At 44.3% G+C, this 18,175-nt stretch overlaps 1 protein-coding gene across 2 annotated transcripts in view; it reads right to left on the reverse strand.

Moving 5' to 3' along the window:
* EIF3A (eukaryotic translation initiation factor 3 subunit A) overlaps positions 1-18,175 on the reverse strand; it is a 1,696,172-nt gene that overhangs the window by 904,129 nt on the left and 773,868 nt on the right. The window lies entirely within an intron of this gene.

Below are 18,175 nucleotides of genomic sequence, written 5' to 3' on the forward strand. Positions count from 1 at the left end.
GTCCAATGTTTAAGTGGTCAAGCTGAATTACTGCTTTAATAACATATTGACATTTTTCCACAATGCAGAAGACACGGCTGGTGTGAGTACTAGCTCACTTGCGGTCACACAAATGCATAAAGTTTTGTTGTTTTAGGTACTGAATGCATCAGTGTTTTGGACTGTACTTCTATGTATGCAGAAATGAACCAGGGATCTCATAAGATCAGAGCACTTTCCCAGTGTGGTACAAGGAATTGCAGTGTGTACAATTCAAGGCAAAAAGACCTTGAATGCGAGAGCTTCAGGAGAAAACAAAACTTCAAACTGGAAAATACAGCCCAGCTGCAAACCTACAAAGCAGGAGCCCTGTAATTTCCTTTTGATACAGTTTCAAGCAACTCGATACAAATATAATTTCTTTCTAACGTAAAGCAAAGCAGTGTGTGTAAAGCATACAGGAAAAGTTAGCATTTATCAAATCTATTTTTTAACCATTTAGAGAATGTCTAATAGAGTTACTTATATGTGTACAAATTTATACACAATATTCTGCAGAGCAAAGAAATAAGGTTCTATGGGTAATTGGCTTCCAGGAATCAAAGGATTCTGACTCTTACATAAAATGTATAACTTAGTGGAAGGCACAACAAAGTCAGCTGCCGAAGACAGCTAAACATTTACCATTAAGAGACACTCAGCACCTCATCATAACCACCACATTTTTACTTTAATCTTAAAATAAGACACCATTATTAGACCAAGCAACTTGCAGAAATTCACCTTAAACATGCACACAAATGTGCACAAGTCTAAGGTGAGCAGGAAGGAACTGGGCAATGAGAAACATTCAGCCAGATGGGACATGCAGGAGAGAGAAAAAACAGGTTGTGCAGGAAAATTATTGGAGAGAAAAAAGCTTACATACATGAAAGGAAGACAGTGAACCAATACATTTAGTAAAAAAGACAAAGGGGAAAGTGAAGGAGAGAAAGTCTAGACAAAGAGGAAGGTTTTGATGGCTGGAGATGAAAGAACCAGAAACAGAGACTGGGAATCTAGACATGCATGCACACAAGCTTGTTGCTCTCTCCATCACACACGCGCACTCTTCCAAAAATTAAATTCTTCTTCTTTAAATGAGAAGTATGGTAAGCAAAGTCGTATGTTTAACTCAAGTGACCCAGTACAGCCAAAACTGCAGCAGGCTACATGGAAGCACAACTCAAATAACAGAGAATGTCATAACCATTTCCTTCAGTCCAAACTCTTGAAGACTTCATCAGCAATTAGAAGGACTGAAAGCTGGGCAGGTAAGAGCAATAGTTGAGGGACTTAAACCCCGAAATGTCAGAAGAGAGTACATTACCAGCTCTATTCCATGACTCAAGACTCATTGCTCAGTGGGAAGGTAGGAAAATGCTGTGGCCTTAAGCTCTGTATTGGAACAGAGACACTACCACATAGAAGCTAGCATGAGGATGCCTAGTCAGGGATTCAATCAACTTCCAACTTTAGATACGGGTTTTACAGAAATGTCCGTCATAAGGGAGGACATTCAACAGATCTTGGAAATTAAAGATCCATTAGTACGAGACTTATTTGCAAAGCCATGGAAAGAAACAACAAGGACTTGAGACCTCCAGACAGTGGATCCATCCCAGTTTGGCTTTGTCAAAGGAAGGTCATGCTTAATGAATCTGGTGGACTTGGAAAAAGTCACTAAGGCAATGGATGGGGGAAACTGTACATAGTGCCTACCTAAATCTGGCTAAGACATCTGATACAATTCCCCACTTGGGGATTGTCAAAAAAAACTTAAACAACTAGGTATAAACCCTTTATAACAAGTAAGACAGCTAAGCTGGCTCACTAACAGGACCCAGGTGGTAAGAATCAGTGAGGATAATGCCACAAAGAGGAATGCTACCAGTGGAGTCCCCCAGAGCTCTGTGCTAGATCCACTCCTCTCTAGCATCCATTTCTCAGATGTGAAAACCAATGTCAAAGGCCTCTGGCTAACCAAGTTTACAGAAGACTGCAAATTGGGAACAGTCACTGAAGCCCCCCCCCCCAAGATGAGAACACCCTTCAGGAAGGTCTAATACAGACAAATGCTTGGTGCCAAAGCCATGGCTTAAAACTCAATAGTAAGAAATGCATTACAGTAGCTTTAGGGATGTCTGGCACATCCAGGTAACTGCATAATGAATAAAACATCCTTGGAAGTTGATTCACTATTCAGGAATCTGGTAACTCATGTAAATACTAACCTAGCCTTAGAACGACATGCATCCAAGGTAGTAAGAAAAAGAATAGTTGTGTAAGAACTTACCATAAAAGTACAGTTTTGTACCTACCATAAATGTAGATGTTCGAGGATTCCATTGCTGCAGTCCTGACTATTGGGTATAGTCCGCGTCCAGTCGGCCCGAATACCAGAGTATAAGGCTGATGTCGGTCATGGCGCCTTAGACTGACGTCAATACGTCAGGGTACTAATGCGCATGACCGACGTCATATCCTCAGTCTTTTCTTGCCCCAGATGTCAGAAGACCCTAAAAAGACAAGTCCCAAAAAAAAAACCTGCACCAAAAACATGTACAATATATACAACAATATATACAAAAATATAAGCATGTAAACTCACCTACACAACCACCCCTAAATACAGAGGGGAAGGAGGGAGGGTAAATTGGACTGCAGCAATGGAATCCTCGAACATCTACATTTATGGTAGGTACAAAACTGTACTATGTTCTTCGTCTTCCATTGCTGCAGTCCTGACTATTGGGTAGAATCCCAAAGCAGAGGTAAGGGAGGCTGGCAATTATAAAGAAGTAGGAGCTGACAACATGCCTTGCAAAACAGCTGTGGCAAAACCAGCCCTAGACTTAGAGTAGATAGGAAGGTGATAATGCTTAGAGAAAGTATGCACTGAACTCCAAGTAGCTGCTTCCAAAATATCCTTAGTTGCCACCCCCCTTAGAAATGCTGTTGAAGTGGCAGTAGCCCTAGTGGAATGAGGCCTAATCCCAGCTGGAATCTCCTTGCCATGATGGGAATAACAAAATGCAATGCAAAAGCCAATCCACCTAGAAATAGTTTGTTTTGACACAGGCTTGCCCTGTGAACTCAAAGCAAAAGAAACAAACAACTGCTGAGACTGCCTAAAATCCTTAGTCCTGCTTAAATAATATCGCAATTGCCTGTGTACATCTAAAGTGTGCAAAATCTTTTCCCCTTTATTTTGGGGGTCTGCATAAAAAGTAGGCAAATGAATAGTTTGGTTCAAAGCCACACTAGAAACCACCTTAGGCATAAAGGAAGGATTAGTACGTAATGATACCCTATCCTTATAGAGAATCAAAAAGGGCTGTACTGCCATAAGGGCCTGCAACTCAGACACCCTTCTTGCAGAGGTAATAGCCAACAGAAAAGCAGTCTTCCATGACAAGTATTTCAATTCAGCAGTAGCCGCAGGCTCAAAAGGTTGTAGAGTAAGTTTTTCCAACACAAAATTGAGATCCCAAGCAGGAGTAGGAGCTCTACGTGGGGGTCTTATATTCTTTGCCCCTCTAAGAAACTGCTTGAACAAAGGATGCGAAAACAATGGTGGGTCACAATCATAGTGAGCTGAAATTGCTGCAGCATGAATCTTAATGGAAGAGAAGGACAAACCTTTGTCCAATAACTCAGTAAGATATTGAAGAGCCACACTCAAATTAGGCTCAGAAATCTCCAAATTCTTTGCTGTACTCCAAAATAAAAATCTCTTCCATTTTTCTGCGTACACCTTCCTTGTACTAGGTCTTCTAGCTTCCATAATCACATTTAAAACTTGTTGAGGAAGTTGAGACCTGCTGTGTTTCAACAGAGAATATGCCAGGCTGTTAGATGAAGAGAGTGAAGCTTGACATTGAGCAGATGACCGGCCGTCTGAGATAACAGATGAGGAATCAGAGGTAAAGGCCATGGAGGCTTCTTTACCAGACTGCGTAGTAGTGGGTACCAGTGTTGCCGAGGCCAATCTGGAGCTATCAAAATTATCCTTGGCCTGTCTTGTCTGACCTTTAATAGTACCTTTGGAAGAAGAGGTAGAGGTGGAAAGGCATACACATGAAGGTTTTTCCAACTGAAAGACAGAGCATCCACTTTCCAAGCTGTGTGATGAAACCCCTTTGTGCAATACTTTGGCAGCTGGTGGTTTAGTGGAGAAGCGAACAGATCTATGTCTGGAGTTCCCCATGACACTGTCAATTTCTGAAATACATGAAGATCCAGTTTCCACTCGTGGGGATCCATGATTTGTCTGCTTAACACATCTGCTAAGGAGTTCTGTGCTCCTGGCAGAAACCTTGCCTGAAGAGTTAATTGCAAGCTTAACGCAGTCTCCCATAAAATCATTGCTTGCCTGCATAGAGGATAAGAATGTGTTCCCCCTTGCTTGTTGATGTACCACATGACAGTTGTGTTGTCTGTTAGAATCAACACCTGCCCTGGAAGAAGTAACTCCTTGAAAGCCATTAATGCAAACTGGACTGCTAACATCTCCTTCAAGTTGATATGCAGATGCTGTAGTCTGGCAGGCCACTTGTCTTGTATCCACTTTCCATTTAGATGAGCTCCCCAAGCAATGTCCGAGGCATCTGTCGTTAAAATCTGACTCGCCTCTGGCCGGGTCACAGAGAGTCCCTTGTTTAGGTGACATTCCTGAGCCCACCACAAGAATTCTTCTTGGAGGCAAGGTATTATTTGAATGACAGTGTCCAAATCCTGGCAGTGCTGTGTCCATACATTTTTGAGATACCATTGCAGCTTCCTCATATGCAGTTTGGCATTGGGAAGCACCAGAATACAAGATGCCATGAACCCTAATGCTTGAAGGACTGTCCTTGCAGTCAGCACGGACTGATGAGATAGATGATGGAAGTAAAGTGACAGACTCTTTTGTTTGTCCGGGGTTAAAAAGGCCATCTGGGCTGCTGTATTCAGTCTCACACCCAGAAAGCACATGTCTTGAGAGGGTACTAGACTGGACTTTATTTCGTTCACAGAATACCCTAGGCATCTTAGCACTGCTATAACATATTCCAGATGCTGTAGAAGGTCTTCCTTTTCTTGAGCCAGAATCAGGCAGTCGTCCAAGTAAGGATAGATTTGAATTCCTTGAAGCCTGAAATAAGCTATCACTGAAGCCAGAACCTTTGTGAATACTCTGGGCGCAGTAGATAAGCCAAAGGGCAATGCAGAGAACTGATAATGAGAATTTCCAGTTCGAAACCGCAGATACTTCCTGCAACTTAGCCTTATAGGCACATGAAGGTAAGCTTCCTTGAGATCTAAAGTTACCATCCAGTGATCTTTGCCCAGCAGAGGTAAAAGTTGTTGTAACGTCAACATCTTGAACTTGGGAATGTCCAGATAAGTGTTGAGGAGGGATAAATCCAAAATTGGTCTCCACGTGTTCCCCTTCTTTGGTACTAGGAACAGGCGAGAATAAAATCCTAGGCCCCTTTCTGATACAGGGACTGGCTGAATGGCCCCCATCTGGAGTAACTGAGAAACGTGCTTGTGAGCCTCTTTTCTTTGTGGAGGAGGAACATCTGGCATGCCTTTGAAAGGGGGCATTGTGTGGAAATAAAATCTGTAACCGTGATGAATGATATCCAACACCCATCTGTCTTGAGTAATTAAATCCCAATTTTCTTTGAAAAGAGACAGTCTTCCTCCCAAAGGAGCTGCCAGACGAGAATCCACTGGCAGCTGAAAAGGCAGGTCATTGGGTCTGTTTACGAAAGGACTGACCCCTGCCCTCTACTGGGAATCATAAGCAGGATATGTCCACCCCTTAGCAGGCCAATTTCTACTAAACTTCGGAGGCTGCACCTGCAAAAAATCTTTAACAGTTTGCATAGACTTAGCTTTGTCCTCCATTTTCTTTAAAACTGCTTCCACAGGCGATCCAAACAACACATCAGACTGTAAAGGAGCATCCAAAATCCTTGTCTTAACATGCTCAGCCAAATTCTGATCCTTCAACCAGACATGCCTGCGAAGAACAGAACTAGTAGCAGCCACCCTCGAGGAGGCCTGTACAGCATCAAAACCACACTGCAAAGAATGCTTACCCACTTGTTCAGACACATGAACCAAATCCAGCAACTCTTTACACTCAATACCTTCCGCCAAAGCATCCACCTTAGATTTCAATTGTGAAAGGAGATAATTTTGATATTTTAGCATGTGAAACTGACAATTCAACGCCCTCATGGCTAGAGTGGAAGAAGTATACACTTTCTTTCCCCACCTATCCAAAGCCCTTGCCTCTTTATCAGAGGGAACAGGATTTTTAACCACAGAAGCTTTAACACCTTTAGGCCCCTGAGAAACAGTTTCTGGGTCCGCCCTAGGACTCTTAAACAAATACTTATGAGCTTCGGGCACCCTATAATACCTATCAGGCTTAACAGGAGCAGGAGGCAAGGAGTCAGGGTTCAGGGAAGCCTCTGCAAAAACATCCTCCACCACATTCAACACAGGAGGAATAGCTAAGGGCCTATGCTGGGGTAAAACAAAAATTCCCTAAGCCTTTTCCTGGAATCAGAGTAATCCTGGCCTTCCCATTTAAAGTGCTCCCTCATGGAATGCAGAGTCTCTGAAAATGAGAAATCCTCAGGAGGAGAAGCTGTAGGAGTGGAATCATCCACATCAGAATCAGAATAAGTAGGATACTCTTGTAAGTCTTCCGCAGAAGAGTCTGAAGCCTGTGAACACTGTTCAAAACTATCAAACTCCTGTTCCACCCTAGGCCTCTAATCAGGCGGGGGCATAGAACCTCTAATCATAGTAATCAAATCTTCTGCCATTTTAAGCATACGTTTCTTAGGTACAGAGCCCGAAATGCTAGGAGAAGCCCCCACAGAAGCTGAACTTGGCCTACCTCTAAAGGAAGACACATCCTGTAACAGTAAAGTTTCTGCCTGAGACTTCATGGAAACTCCTGGCAAAACCTCTGGCTCCACTGAGCCTTCTAAAGAACCGACGTCCGGGACTGCCGGTTCATCAACCCTAGTCTTCACTGTTTTGTCCTTGCGCTTCTTGGATGAAGCGGGCGTCGGAGAATCCGACGGCATATTATAATTGCAACGCTTCCCAAACACTAACCTGGCACAATCTAGCCTCCTCTTAATAGTGCGTTTGTTAAATCTAGCACAAGAACGGCAACCAACAACGTCGTGCTCAGGCCCTAAACAAGGTATACACAATGTATGATAATCCCTATGCGGTATCTGCTTCCCACAAGAAATACAGTTATTCACTTTTTCTGACATCCGGTTAAATACTGAGGCAAGAAAAACCAAAATGTTCCCCAACGGGTACTTAGCCAACTCTGTTTCGTCTGAAACTCCGGTTTCGGAAATATCTCAGAACGCCAACCTGCACTCGCAAAACTGCTTCTGCATCGGACCATGCGGCAAAAAAGACTGAGGATATGACGTCGGTCATGCGCATTAGTACCCTGACGTATTGACGTCAGTCTAAGGCGCCATGACCGACGTCAGCCTTATACTCTGGTATTCGGGCCGACTGGACGCGGACTATACCCAATAGTCAGGACTGCAGCAATGGAAGACGAAGAACATCTTAGATGTCCTTCTCTTCCATGCTGCAGTATTCATAACAGTAGTGGAGGTTAATGTCTGCAGTGCTGACATCCGGCCAGTATACCACAGTCTTGTTTTAGGAGGGTACTTGTGACATCCTGGCACCAGGGCCATAAACCAACGTAGGGTATAAAAGTAACGTCTGCATGTACCCTCTTCAGAATGGACTGCCGCATACACTAGTATTCCTGGAGGTTTAAGGAGGGTCCAAGATGGTAGACCCTAGAGATTCACATGTAGACTAGAATAAGGGTACTTACTAGGCTGTGATCAGTGGAGAGGCTAAAAGGAAAGATGACAGGATGAAAATATGCCCACAGGCCAGTAAGGCACAACAGGCAGGGGAGCCAGAGGGGGCAGGTAGGGAGGGACTGAACACTGCAACATGGAAGAGGACGACATCCAAGGTTGTGGTAAGTTCTTACACAACTATTCTATGTCCTTCTCTTCACATGTTGCAGTATTCATAAGGAGAGTGCCAAAGCTTTTAGGTACAAACCTGGGAGGAGGATTGGGGTCTTTGGTTAACGAGACCCTGAAGAATAAACCTGGCAAACCCAGCTCTAGCCCTGGAGACTAAATCCTGTTTGTAATGTTTGGTGAAGGTGTGCACTGAGGCCCAGGTGGTGGTGTCTAGGATTAAGGGATAATCAAACCCCTTGAAAAAAGCAGTTGAGGAAGCAGCTACCCTGGTAGAGTGCGATTTGACCTGGCCCTGTAAGGTTCTACCATGGGCGGAGTAATATATTCCAATGGATTTAGAGATCCACGAGGAAATGGATTGTTTTGTGACTGCCTTCCCTAGAGCCCTAGGGTGGAAGGAGATGAAGAGCGGATGAGATTTTCTAATAACTTTGGTTTTGTCTAAATAATACCGCAGTTGTCTCTGTACATCCAGAGAATGTAGTGTCCTCTGAGGCATTTAGGGGGTTAGGGTAGAAAACAGGCAGGTTAATGGTTTGGTTTAATGAAAGTTCATTAACCACCTTAGGCATGAAAGGGGGATTAGTCCTGAGGACAACTATCCTTGTGGAAAATGAGTTAGGGATGGATGGCCATAAGGGCTTGAATCTCTGATACCCTCCTGGCGGAGGTGAGGGCCACTAGTAGTACAGTTAAGGGTGCACAGTTTTAGGTTTACTGAATGTGCTGGTTCAAAAGGTAGCTGGGTGAGTTTTTCTAGGAGAAAGTTCAGGTCCCAAGGTGGAGGGATAGGCTTTCTGGGGGGTCTGATGTGAAGAACCGCTTTGAGGAACAGCCTGACCTCTAGTCTGGAAACCAGCAGTGGTAACATGGGCAGACAGGCAGAGATGGCAGATACATGGACTTTAACTGATGAGTAAGTTAGTCCTGCTTGAAGGAGCTCACACAAACAAGAAATGACCAAAGAAAAAGGAATAGTCACAGGGTCCTGTTTTTTTCATGACACCACCTGGAGAATTATTCCATTTAGAGATGTAAGTTCTCCTGGTGCTAGGTTTCCTGGCCTCTGTGTATAGGTGTCTGAATGGGATTAGAACCTTATCACCCATAAGGTCAGTTTCAAGTTGTTTACTTGAGGGTGGTGTAGGGATACCCTGTTCTGTGTGAGCAAGTAACCTGTGGTGATTGCCAGGGCTAGTAGGCAAAGAACGGGAAACTAGTGCTGTCCTGGCAAGTAGGTGGTCACTAACAGGATTCTTGGTTTGTCCTTTTGCATTTTGAGGACAACTTGCTGAATTACAGTGAAGGGTGGAAAAGCATGGAGAAACATTCCCTTCCCAATGAAAGGAGAATGCGTCCACTTTCCAGGCTTGTGGATGTGGAGCCCTTATGCAAAATTTCGGCATCTGTTTGCTCTGGAAGGAGGCAAACAGAGTTGTGGAATACCCCACTTGTGAATGAGATCTAGGAATACCTCTCTGTGAAGCATCCACTTGTGAGAAGGAGCTGAAGCTCTGCTTAGAGTGTCTGCCATGACATTTTCTGTCTAGGGAATGTACACGGCTACTAGATGGATGTTTAGTTGTTGCTAGATTCCAGATTTGGATGGCTCAGCTGCAAAGAGGCTAGGATCTTATCCCCCCTCCTGTTTGTTTATATGCCACGACAGTCACACTCTGTCTGTGATCACTTTGAGAAATCCTGGGAGTAGGGCTGTTTTGAAGGTTTGTAGGGCCAAATGGAGTGCCATCATTTCTTTGATACTGGTGTGGTCCTTCAGTCTTAGAGTGGACCATTTTCCCTGTACAGTGAGCTGTTTCTAGTTGTGCTGTAGTAATTGCACCCCAACCCAGGTCTGATGAGTCTGTGGTGAGCATAGCAGAGGGGCAGGTACCTGAAGTGAGATACCCTGAGTGTGGTGGATGGCAGAGATCTACCACTGGAGTTCTGTCTTCAAACACTGGAGTAGTCGGAGATGTAAGTCCAGGGGATGGGAGTGTTGGCTCCGTAAGTTCAAGATCCACTGGATCTTTCTCATGTGGAGTCTTGCTAGGGGCAACATGAGTAATAGGGATACCATGTGGCTGAGCATCCTCAGGAATTCCTGTGCTGGCAATGAAGTAAGGCTGATAAGTTTGTTGAAGTAAATGCTCAGATCCAGTATTCTTTGTTCTTGGATAAAGGCTTTCATTAAATCTGTTCAGATTCTGCATCCCAAGAAAACTGTCTTGTGTGACTTGCAGATGAGACTTTTCCTTGTTTATAGTGAACCCCAGTTGGTTTAAGGTGTTGATCACTAGCCTTAGGTGCTCTTGGAGGACTTGGCGGTTTTGATGAAGTACTTTAAGGTCGTCTAAGTATGGGGTATATTTGTATACCCTGTGTTCTGCAGTGAGCAATGAAGGGTGCAAGACACTTTGTGAACACTTGAGGGGCTGTGGAGAGCCCAAACAGCAAGGCACAGAATTGAAAATGCCAGGAACCTACTGCAAAGCGGAGGAATTTCCTACAATCTGGGTGAACGGGAATGTGGAGTTGGGCATCCTTCAAATCCAGGGCCACCATGTAGGCCTGAGTGGGAATGAGTGGAAGGAGCAAAGGTAAGGATCATTTTGAAGCTGGGTACCTTGAGAAACATGTTTAGGAAAGATAGATCCAGAATTGGTCTCCATGGACAGTCATTCCTTGGTACCAAAACATTCTTGAGTAAAATCCTTTTTCTTTGGGTGGGTGTTAGTAGTTCTATAGTGCCCTGGGCTAGTAGTTGGTGAATGCTAGTGGGGAAGAAGTGGACTTGGTTTGTTGGAAATTGAGGGATTCCCTGGAAGGGGGCAACATCCACCAGGTCATAAAGTAACCCCTCTAAATGATGGAGCCATCTTTCTGCTGTAATCTTCCACCAGGAGGGTAGGGACAGGGTGAGGCTAAGGGACAATGGGGTGTTGATTTAGTACTGGTAAGTCACAGTGGAGGTGGTCTGGACTAACAGACTGGCTCCGAAAGAGGGCAGTGGAAGGGGTGGAGGGAAACCTTGGGGGCAGAGGTTTTCCTCGGTTGCCTGTGTCCCTTTGTCTGTTGAGCTGTGTGGGAGGATTGCTTCCTGACAAAGGAAGTTTTCTGAGGATAATTTCTGTGATATCTGGGAATGAGAGATACCAGCAAATGTTTTAAGTTTTGTAGTTCTTTTCTCTTCTCTTGAAGGAATTTAAGTTGTTCAGCTAAGGCCTGGCCAGATAGTGATTTATTGTCCAGGATGGCATCGAGAAGCTTTGTTTGTAAATCTAAGGCCAGTGGTTTAAGTCTCAGCCAGAAGTAGTGCCTTAGAACTGAGCCAGATGCAGCAGATTTGGATGAAGCTTGCACAACAACATAACTGCACTTGGAGTGCCTACTTACTTGGGATGCTGTGGAGAGTACGGTGTTAAGCTGAGTTTTAATACTGGATTCAGGGGCCTCAGAGTAGGGTAGAAGCCTTAATGATAGTGTCCAGAACATACCTAGCCATATGGGTTTGGTAGTTCAAAGCTTTTACAGCAAGAGTAGAGGAAGTATACACCTTTTTCCCTAGTCTGTCCATACATTTACTGTCTTTATCAGTAGGATAGAGGGTAGAAGAAGGCAACTGCTTAGAAGTCTTATCTGCAGAGACTACAACAGCAGAGTCTGCTGGTGGGTTTCTAAAGAGGAACTGGGTCTTATAAAAACAGTCAGGACATTTTGATGCTGGTGGTTGTGAATCTGGAGTCTGAGATGTGGCCAAGAAAGCATCCTGGAAGGCAGGGAGCAAAGGGGGCACAGTTGAAGGGGATGGCTGTTACATCTGCAGCAGGTCAAAGTACCTTTTCTTACTATTTGAGACCTCTGAGGCCTGCCACTTAAAATGTTCCTCATGAGGGAGACGGTATCACCAAAGGTAAATTCTTCTCCAGGTGACTCTGGGGTAATGGGATCCTCTTCCTCTGGGGTAATAAAGTCTTTGGGTGAACCAGTTTGAGATTTATAGGTTACAGAATCTTCATCTGAGAAGAGTTTTTTCTGATGCAAGCAAAGGGGGTCCTGTAGGAGGAACAGTTGGTTGCTGTTGTGTCTGCAGGGCCTGGAATGCTTTAAACAAGCTTTGAGAGAAAACTTCCCAACCTGGAACAGGTTGTGGTTCTGGGTGCCTTACATTTTGTTTTCTCTTCATTGGAGTAGACTGTAGAGAAAGAGAGGGAGCCAACATCTGGGTGGATGGAGGAAGAGTAGGGCCCTCCAACTGAATGAGTCATGGTTCCCCCTCCACCAGGGTCTGATGGCTGATTTGCCTCAGCGGACATGCACGAGGTTTCCGCCAGTCCAGCATCCATCACAGTCCCTGGGCCGAGTAAGGAAATGGGGGTCTGAAGAGATCCCAGGTTTTCATCAGCCTCAAGAATCCCCCCTGACGCCTGAGGTGCAGCATGGGAATCAGGCCTGGTTTTCTTGCCCTTTTTCCTCGGCAGCTCTTCAGATGGGCCTGCTCCTCCCTCCATGCCGAGCATGAGACAATGAAGCCTCCGATTTTCTAAATAAAGTTTAAGCGCAGCCAGATGGCTGCAAAGGCTTTTTAGGATGAAGGATTTGCAAATAGGGCAGGACGTATGGTCATAGGCCTCGCCTAAACAGAGTACGCACTTATCGTGCCTGTCCTTGTGAGGAATCTGTCTTCCACAAACCCACTTCCCCTTTCTAGTGGGCACGTACGTATTGGCAAAAAAAACAAAAGGAAACCATGAAAAACCCCACAGGGTAATTATCTGTAATGGTCGGTAGAAGCGGTCGTCTGAATTAGCAATCTTTTGGAATTGGCAAACTGGAGTCCAGCATTCATTGCGGCAAAAAAAGTCTGGAATGGGTACATGCAGACATCACTTTTATACCCTATGCTGGTTTATGGCCTTGGCACAGGACGTCACACATATCCTGCTGAAGCAAGTCTTTGGTATACTGGCAGGATGTCGGCACTGCAGGCAGCAACCTCCCATACTGTTATGAATACTGCAACATGGAATAGAAGGACATTCCTTCTATGTTGCTCAACTTATAAGCAAGGGCATGGTATCTCCATCCAGAGAGGTCATATCGTACCACTGCAGTCCTCAGGCCAGAGTATAATGCTCCTTTCAGTATGCACCTGACCAGAAACATGCAGCAAATGGCATGTCCAGAAAGGTTCCTTACAAAATGAATACAGGGAGTAAACCCAATGTCTTCCTCTGACCACTTCAAAACCATGTCTCTTTACTCGGTATCATACAGATTTGACATACAATTTTTGCCTAGCACACAAAGCATCCCTGGGCCCTGTTTTGACAAATCTTTGCACATCCACAAAACCAATGTCATCAGAACTAGTAGATTAACAGACCTAAATTTTGCTTAGAACATAAACAGAACATGTTGGAGAGAGAGAAACGGGGGTTTCTCTGAATTCCCATTCTCTGGAACAGGCTCCCCCATTCACATGAAGCAGAGTTCCTCCCTATCCTTACCAAAGCGCAACTTCAACCAATAGATGGGTAATCAGAAATTCACCCTTGCTCTGGCTCCTATGTCTCAGATGGACAGAGGCAGTAAGGAAATCACCCCGTATAAATCAAATTTGAGTCACATTTGGCTTGCACGGCAAGCTTTTTAAGGGCCACAGTGATCGTTAGCCTAGTATACATTATGAACTTTTGCCATAAGAGGATGCACTAGCACTATTTGGATGTTTAAGTATAATTGCAATGATTTCCTTGATCACTAGCACAATTTGGGACAGTGTGTAGAAATGAGGATTCTTATCCATCCCGATATATGCTACAGTACTTGTGCAGAAGAAAATACAGGCTAATAAGCAGTGGAATACAAAAGCCATTAAGTTTTCTCCTCAAAAGAAGCCATCCAAAGTGCTGGATGGCTATGCTGCAGAGGACAGAAGCTGCTGTCCTCATCAGTCTCAGGAGCAGTGGCTTCCAGGTTCTTAAAACTCCTCACTCTTCCCTAAATTGCAGGCCACATCCCTCCCACCACAAACCCCACAACTAAGCTCATGCAAACGCTTGCATAAGAATTGTTGTGCAACAGGAATACACACAAAGAATAGTATAAGGTATCCAGCAATTGAGCACACTTCCCAAAGCACAGGTATAGGTCCGAAGCCTGCATAGGGCCTGCCACTGAGGAAATACCATGGTCCTTAAAAGTGGGTTCTTCCAACAGCAATTCAAGTTCCCTCCAAACCTCAAACACCTGTACACAGGCCAGACACTGATCCACGAGTCCTGGTGTGGGAAGCCCTTACAGACTGCATTACCCTGGGATACTGAATCCTAATGCGGTGGAGGAGGTGTGGCACCACAGGAGTGTAATTGCCTCAAACACCCTAACCAACTGTCAAGATGACTCAAGAGGTTGTGCCTCCGGAGTAAACCAGTTGGCAACAAGGTCCACCCAATCAAGGGGACAAGTAAGCGGCTACACCTGGGTCACCTGCATGCAAGAAATGGGAATGCAATGCCTCTAGGCCCCTCATTAACCACGCAAGTTGAAGATACACACAAGATTGGTCCTCAACTAAGCGAGGATGAATACCTTTGGGGACCAGAAGACCATTTATGAATTGGGTTTACCCATTTAAGGGCTTAGCCAATACTTGCCCATCAATTAACTGCCTTTCTAACTCCACCAGCATAAACTGCCACCACTGCCCTGGAAACAAAGGAGACAGTAGAAAAACAAAAATAACTTACCATAATTAGATGCTTGAGTAAACCAGTGTTGCAGTACTAGTCATTGGGATTTCCTACCATGGAGAAGTCCAGGCTGGCCACACACCCCAGCCACAGACAGCCTTGTCATCAAACACCAAGACATCAGTGGTATAAAGGGCAATCAACTATTCCCACCTTCAGGTCTTTCTTGATGGAGGTACTGAAGTCCAATATTCCTCAGGCATAGAACAACCTGCATACTAACTCAATGACCGCAAAAAAACTTGGACGGCAGCAAAGTTTGCCAATCCCATGGCAGAAGAAAGAGGCCTAGGAGGAAGGGAGCAAGTATTATAACACTGCTCTACTGAAATATCTACAAGATAAGCTATCTAAAGAAATGTACTACATTCATCATAGTCAATGTTACAGTACTAACCCCTGGGAAGACCCAAGTTATACTACTGGGGTGGCTGGAGAGTATTCTGAATTAGGAACACCAAACTCTGCAGGACAGCTGAGGAGAACAGTTCTGAGTCTAGAAACTGTACCATGGTGACATTGTTTTGTGAAGGTGTACACAGAAAAACAAGTAACTGCTTCTAGGTTGAACTGGGTCAGTGCACTTTACAGGAATGTTGTGATGGTTGTCTTTGTCCTAGTGAACTAAGCTCTCATGGTCTGAAATTTGCCATGGCAAGACTTTCCCAGTTTACCATCTGCAAATGCCACCAAAAATTGGTCTGATCTGTTTTGGAATTTAGTTCTGCGAAGGTAGAACCTTAACTGTTTGTATACATCCAAAAAGTAGTAATTCTTTCTCCTTTGTTCAGGAGGTTGGAAAAACACTGAAATATACTGTTAACCTTCCTAAGAGACTTTTGGATACCATCTTGGGCAGAAAGGAAAGATTAGTTGGTGTTACTCTGTCCCTGTAGAAAATGCAACTCAATAAATGCCTGGTTGAGGACAGTGCCAGCAGAAGGGCAGTCTTCCACATAACTAAACTTGGGGGGGGGGGGGTAAGACAATACTAAGGTATTGTCTGATACCTTGTAGCATGGTTTTGGAAATAGTAATGCAAATATTAACAAGCAATATTTGACACCTAGAGGCGTCAGTAGAGTAGGAGTTAACTACAGAAACACCTGGAGGTGCACTCAGCTGTAATGAGTCAAGATTCCATGCTGGAATATGGTTCCTTTTGGGTGGTCTCAAGTCAAGCACCCATTTTAGAAAAAGTTTCATTAGGGGAATGTGAGAACATAGGTGGAGCACTGCACAAGCAAGCTGATATTGCAGATGCATATACCTTAATGCTGGAATAGGAAAATCCTTGGCTAAAAGGCCTGACAGGTACTGCAAAGGCAGTGCCAATATCTGACTGAGAAGGGTTACCTTTACTGCTGTGAGACCAGGAAGAAAATCTTTTGCCAGGTATAATTTCTTGGTATTGGGCTTCCTTGCTTCCCTTAGAATGGAATGTACATCCTTATGGCAGGATACAGTCCGAGCTGTCAAAATCCAATCCTCCAGGTATTTAACCTGAGGGATGCTACAAGGGGGTGGAAGACGAATCCTTTGACTTGGAGATCTACCTCCTGCACTAGAATGCAGAATCTTCTCTTGCTGAGTGTCAGGAGGAGTGAGAAAGTTAAGTGGTCTAAAATCTTACAATAACTGTAGATGTTCTCTTCACTGTTGCAGTATTCATTATAATAGGGATCCCCTGCCAAGGGCAGCCTGATGTCCAGCCAGTACGCTAAAGCCTTTAGGTTGCTTTAAGGTATGCCGTACATCATATGTATGCTTATCACCTAACGCAGGGCATAAAAAGGTGACATCCAGATGTACCAACCTCAGAAATGGGAGCCCCAGCAGGAACACCAGTCCAAGGAGAAAAGAGGTAATCAGTATATCCAGAAGGAGAAATGGACCAGGGGCAGAATGAGTGAGTAAATATATACTGCAGACTTTATTTAGATTAGATAGGAAAACAAGGATGCTTCATGCTCAAATAATTTATAAAAATCAGTGCATACCAAAATTATTTATTCCCCATTCCAAAGAAGGTATGTCCTTTAAAGGGACATCCTCCCCAGTGCAAAGAGGTATGGGCCTCCTTGAAATTGATTACATGCACAGATCTGCAATTGTGGGACTGAACACATCTGCTGACCTCACAAGACCCAAACGTAGTGAAAGATTTGTAACATGAGAAAAATAAATCTAAAACGACTTCCCTGCTTAGTCTAGCAGAAACATATCAACATCAAGGAGGAATGGAAATCAAACCAGAAGTAGATAAAAGACTGTTGCACTGGGGATTGTGTAAACATTATGGTATTGAGGTAGCTGAAAAACACTGGAAACATGAGCCACAAACCATCACAGAAAATGAAGTCTACATCACATGAGCTCACCCATAACCAACAGTCCAAAAGACAGATGTGAAAAAAACAGATACAGTGGTCCATGAAAAGACAAAAGTAGCATTGATCATTGAAATTGCTAGACCCAGTGACTACAGTGTTGTGCGTACAGAGCGCCACAAAGTCATAAAATATCAGGATTTGCAGGCACAAAAGAGCAATGTGGAAGAAAGATACCCAGACCGTTACAACAGTAATAGGAGCAACGGGGTCTTATAAAAAAGAATCTACAATCTTACTTGGATATGTTCATAGGTTGGTACTAGGCTATCGGCCCTAAGGCCTATGCAAGCCTAGCCATAACAATTCCCTGAATATTTCTTCCCACAATAATTTACTTCTCTGGACCCGTCTAGCAGGGCGACTGACATGATCCCCGGGGTGAATTTCATATCACCCCATCCAATCATCAAGGTTCCTTTTGAAGAGGGCCAATGAGGCGCTCTGCTTGACATGTATGGGCAAGTCTATTCCAGAGTATGGGGAGTCTCTGGGTCAGGAACCTATCCCTCCAGCATGTTTTGTTCATTGTGATGACAAGGTTTAGATCCATGGAGCGTGTGGCTCCAATACCTGCAACTCCATACGAATTGCAGGAGTCATTACTGGGCACATTACAGATGCTGCAAAGAGCACTTCTGGCTGACAGACTGAAACAACACTACTTTCATGAACTTTAACTGTACTTTGACTTAGGAATGGGCTCCATTCCCTTCATGGTACTAGAAAGCCAAACAACTTGGAGAAATTAAAAAAAAGAGGAATAGCCAATGACCTGGCTGAAGGAAACTTGAGAAGTTCTGTGTAGTCGGTCTGAGCCTAAGAGATTGGCTTACTTTCCCAACTGAAAGCCTCCTTCAACTATACAGGGTATCTACAAAGGAAAGGTCCTTGGGAGGGAATCTGAATCGAAGTTTGATGTGTCAAGTAACCATAGTAAGACAATTCCTCCTCATCATCT

The sequence above is a fragment of the Protopterus annectens genome, chromosome 14.part0 (assembly GCF_019279795.1).
Source record: "Protopterus annectens isolate FY-2018-M chromosome 14.part0, PAN1.0, whole genome shotgun sequence".
NCBI classification, from domain to species: Eukaryota; Metazoa; Chordata; order Ceratodontiformes; family Protopteridae; genus Protopterus; species Protopterus annectens.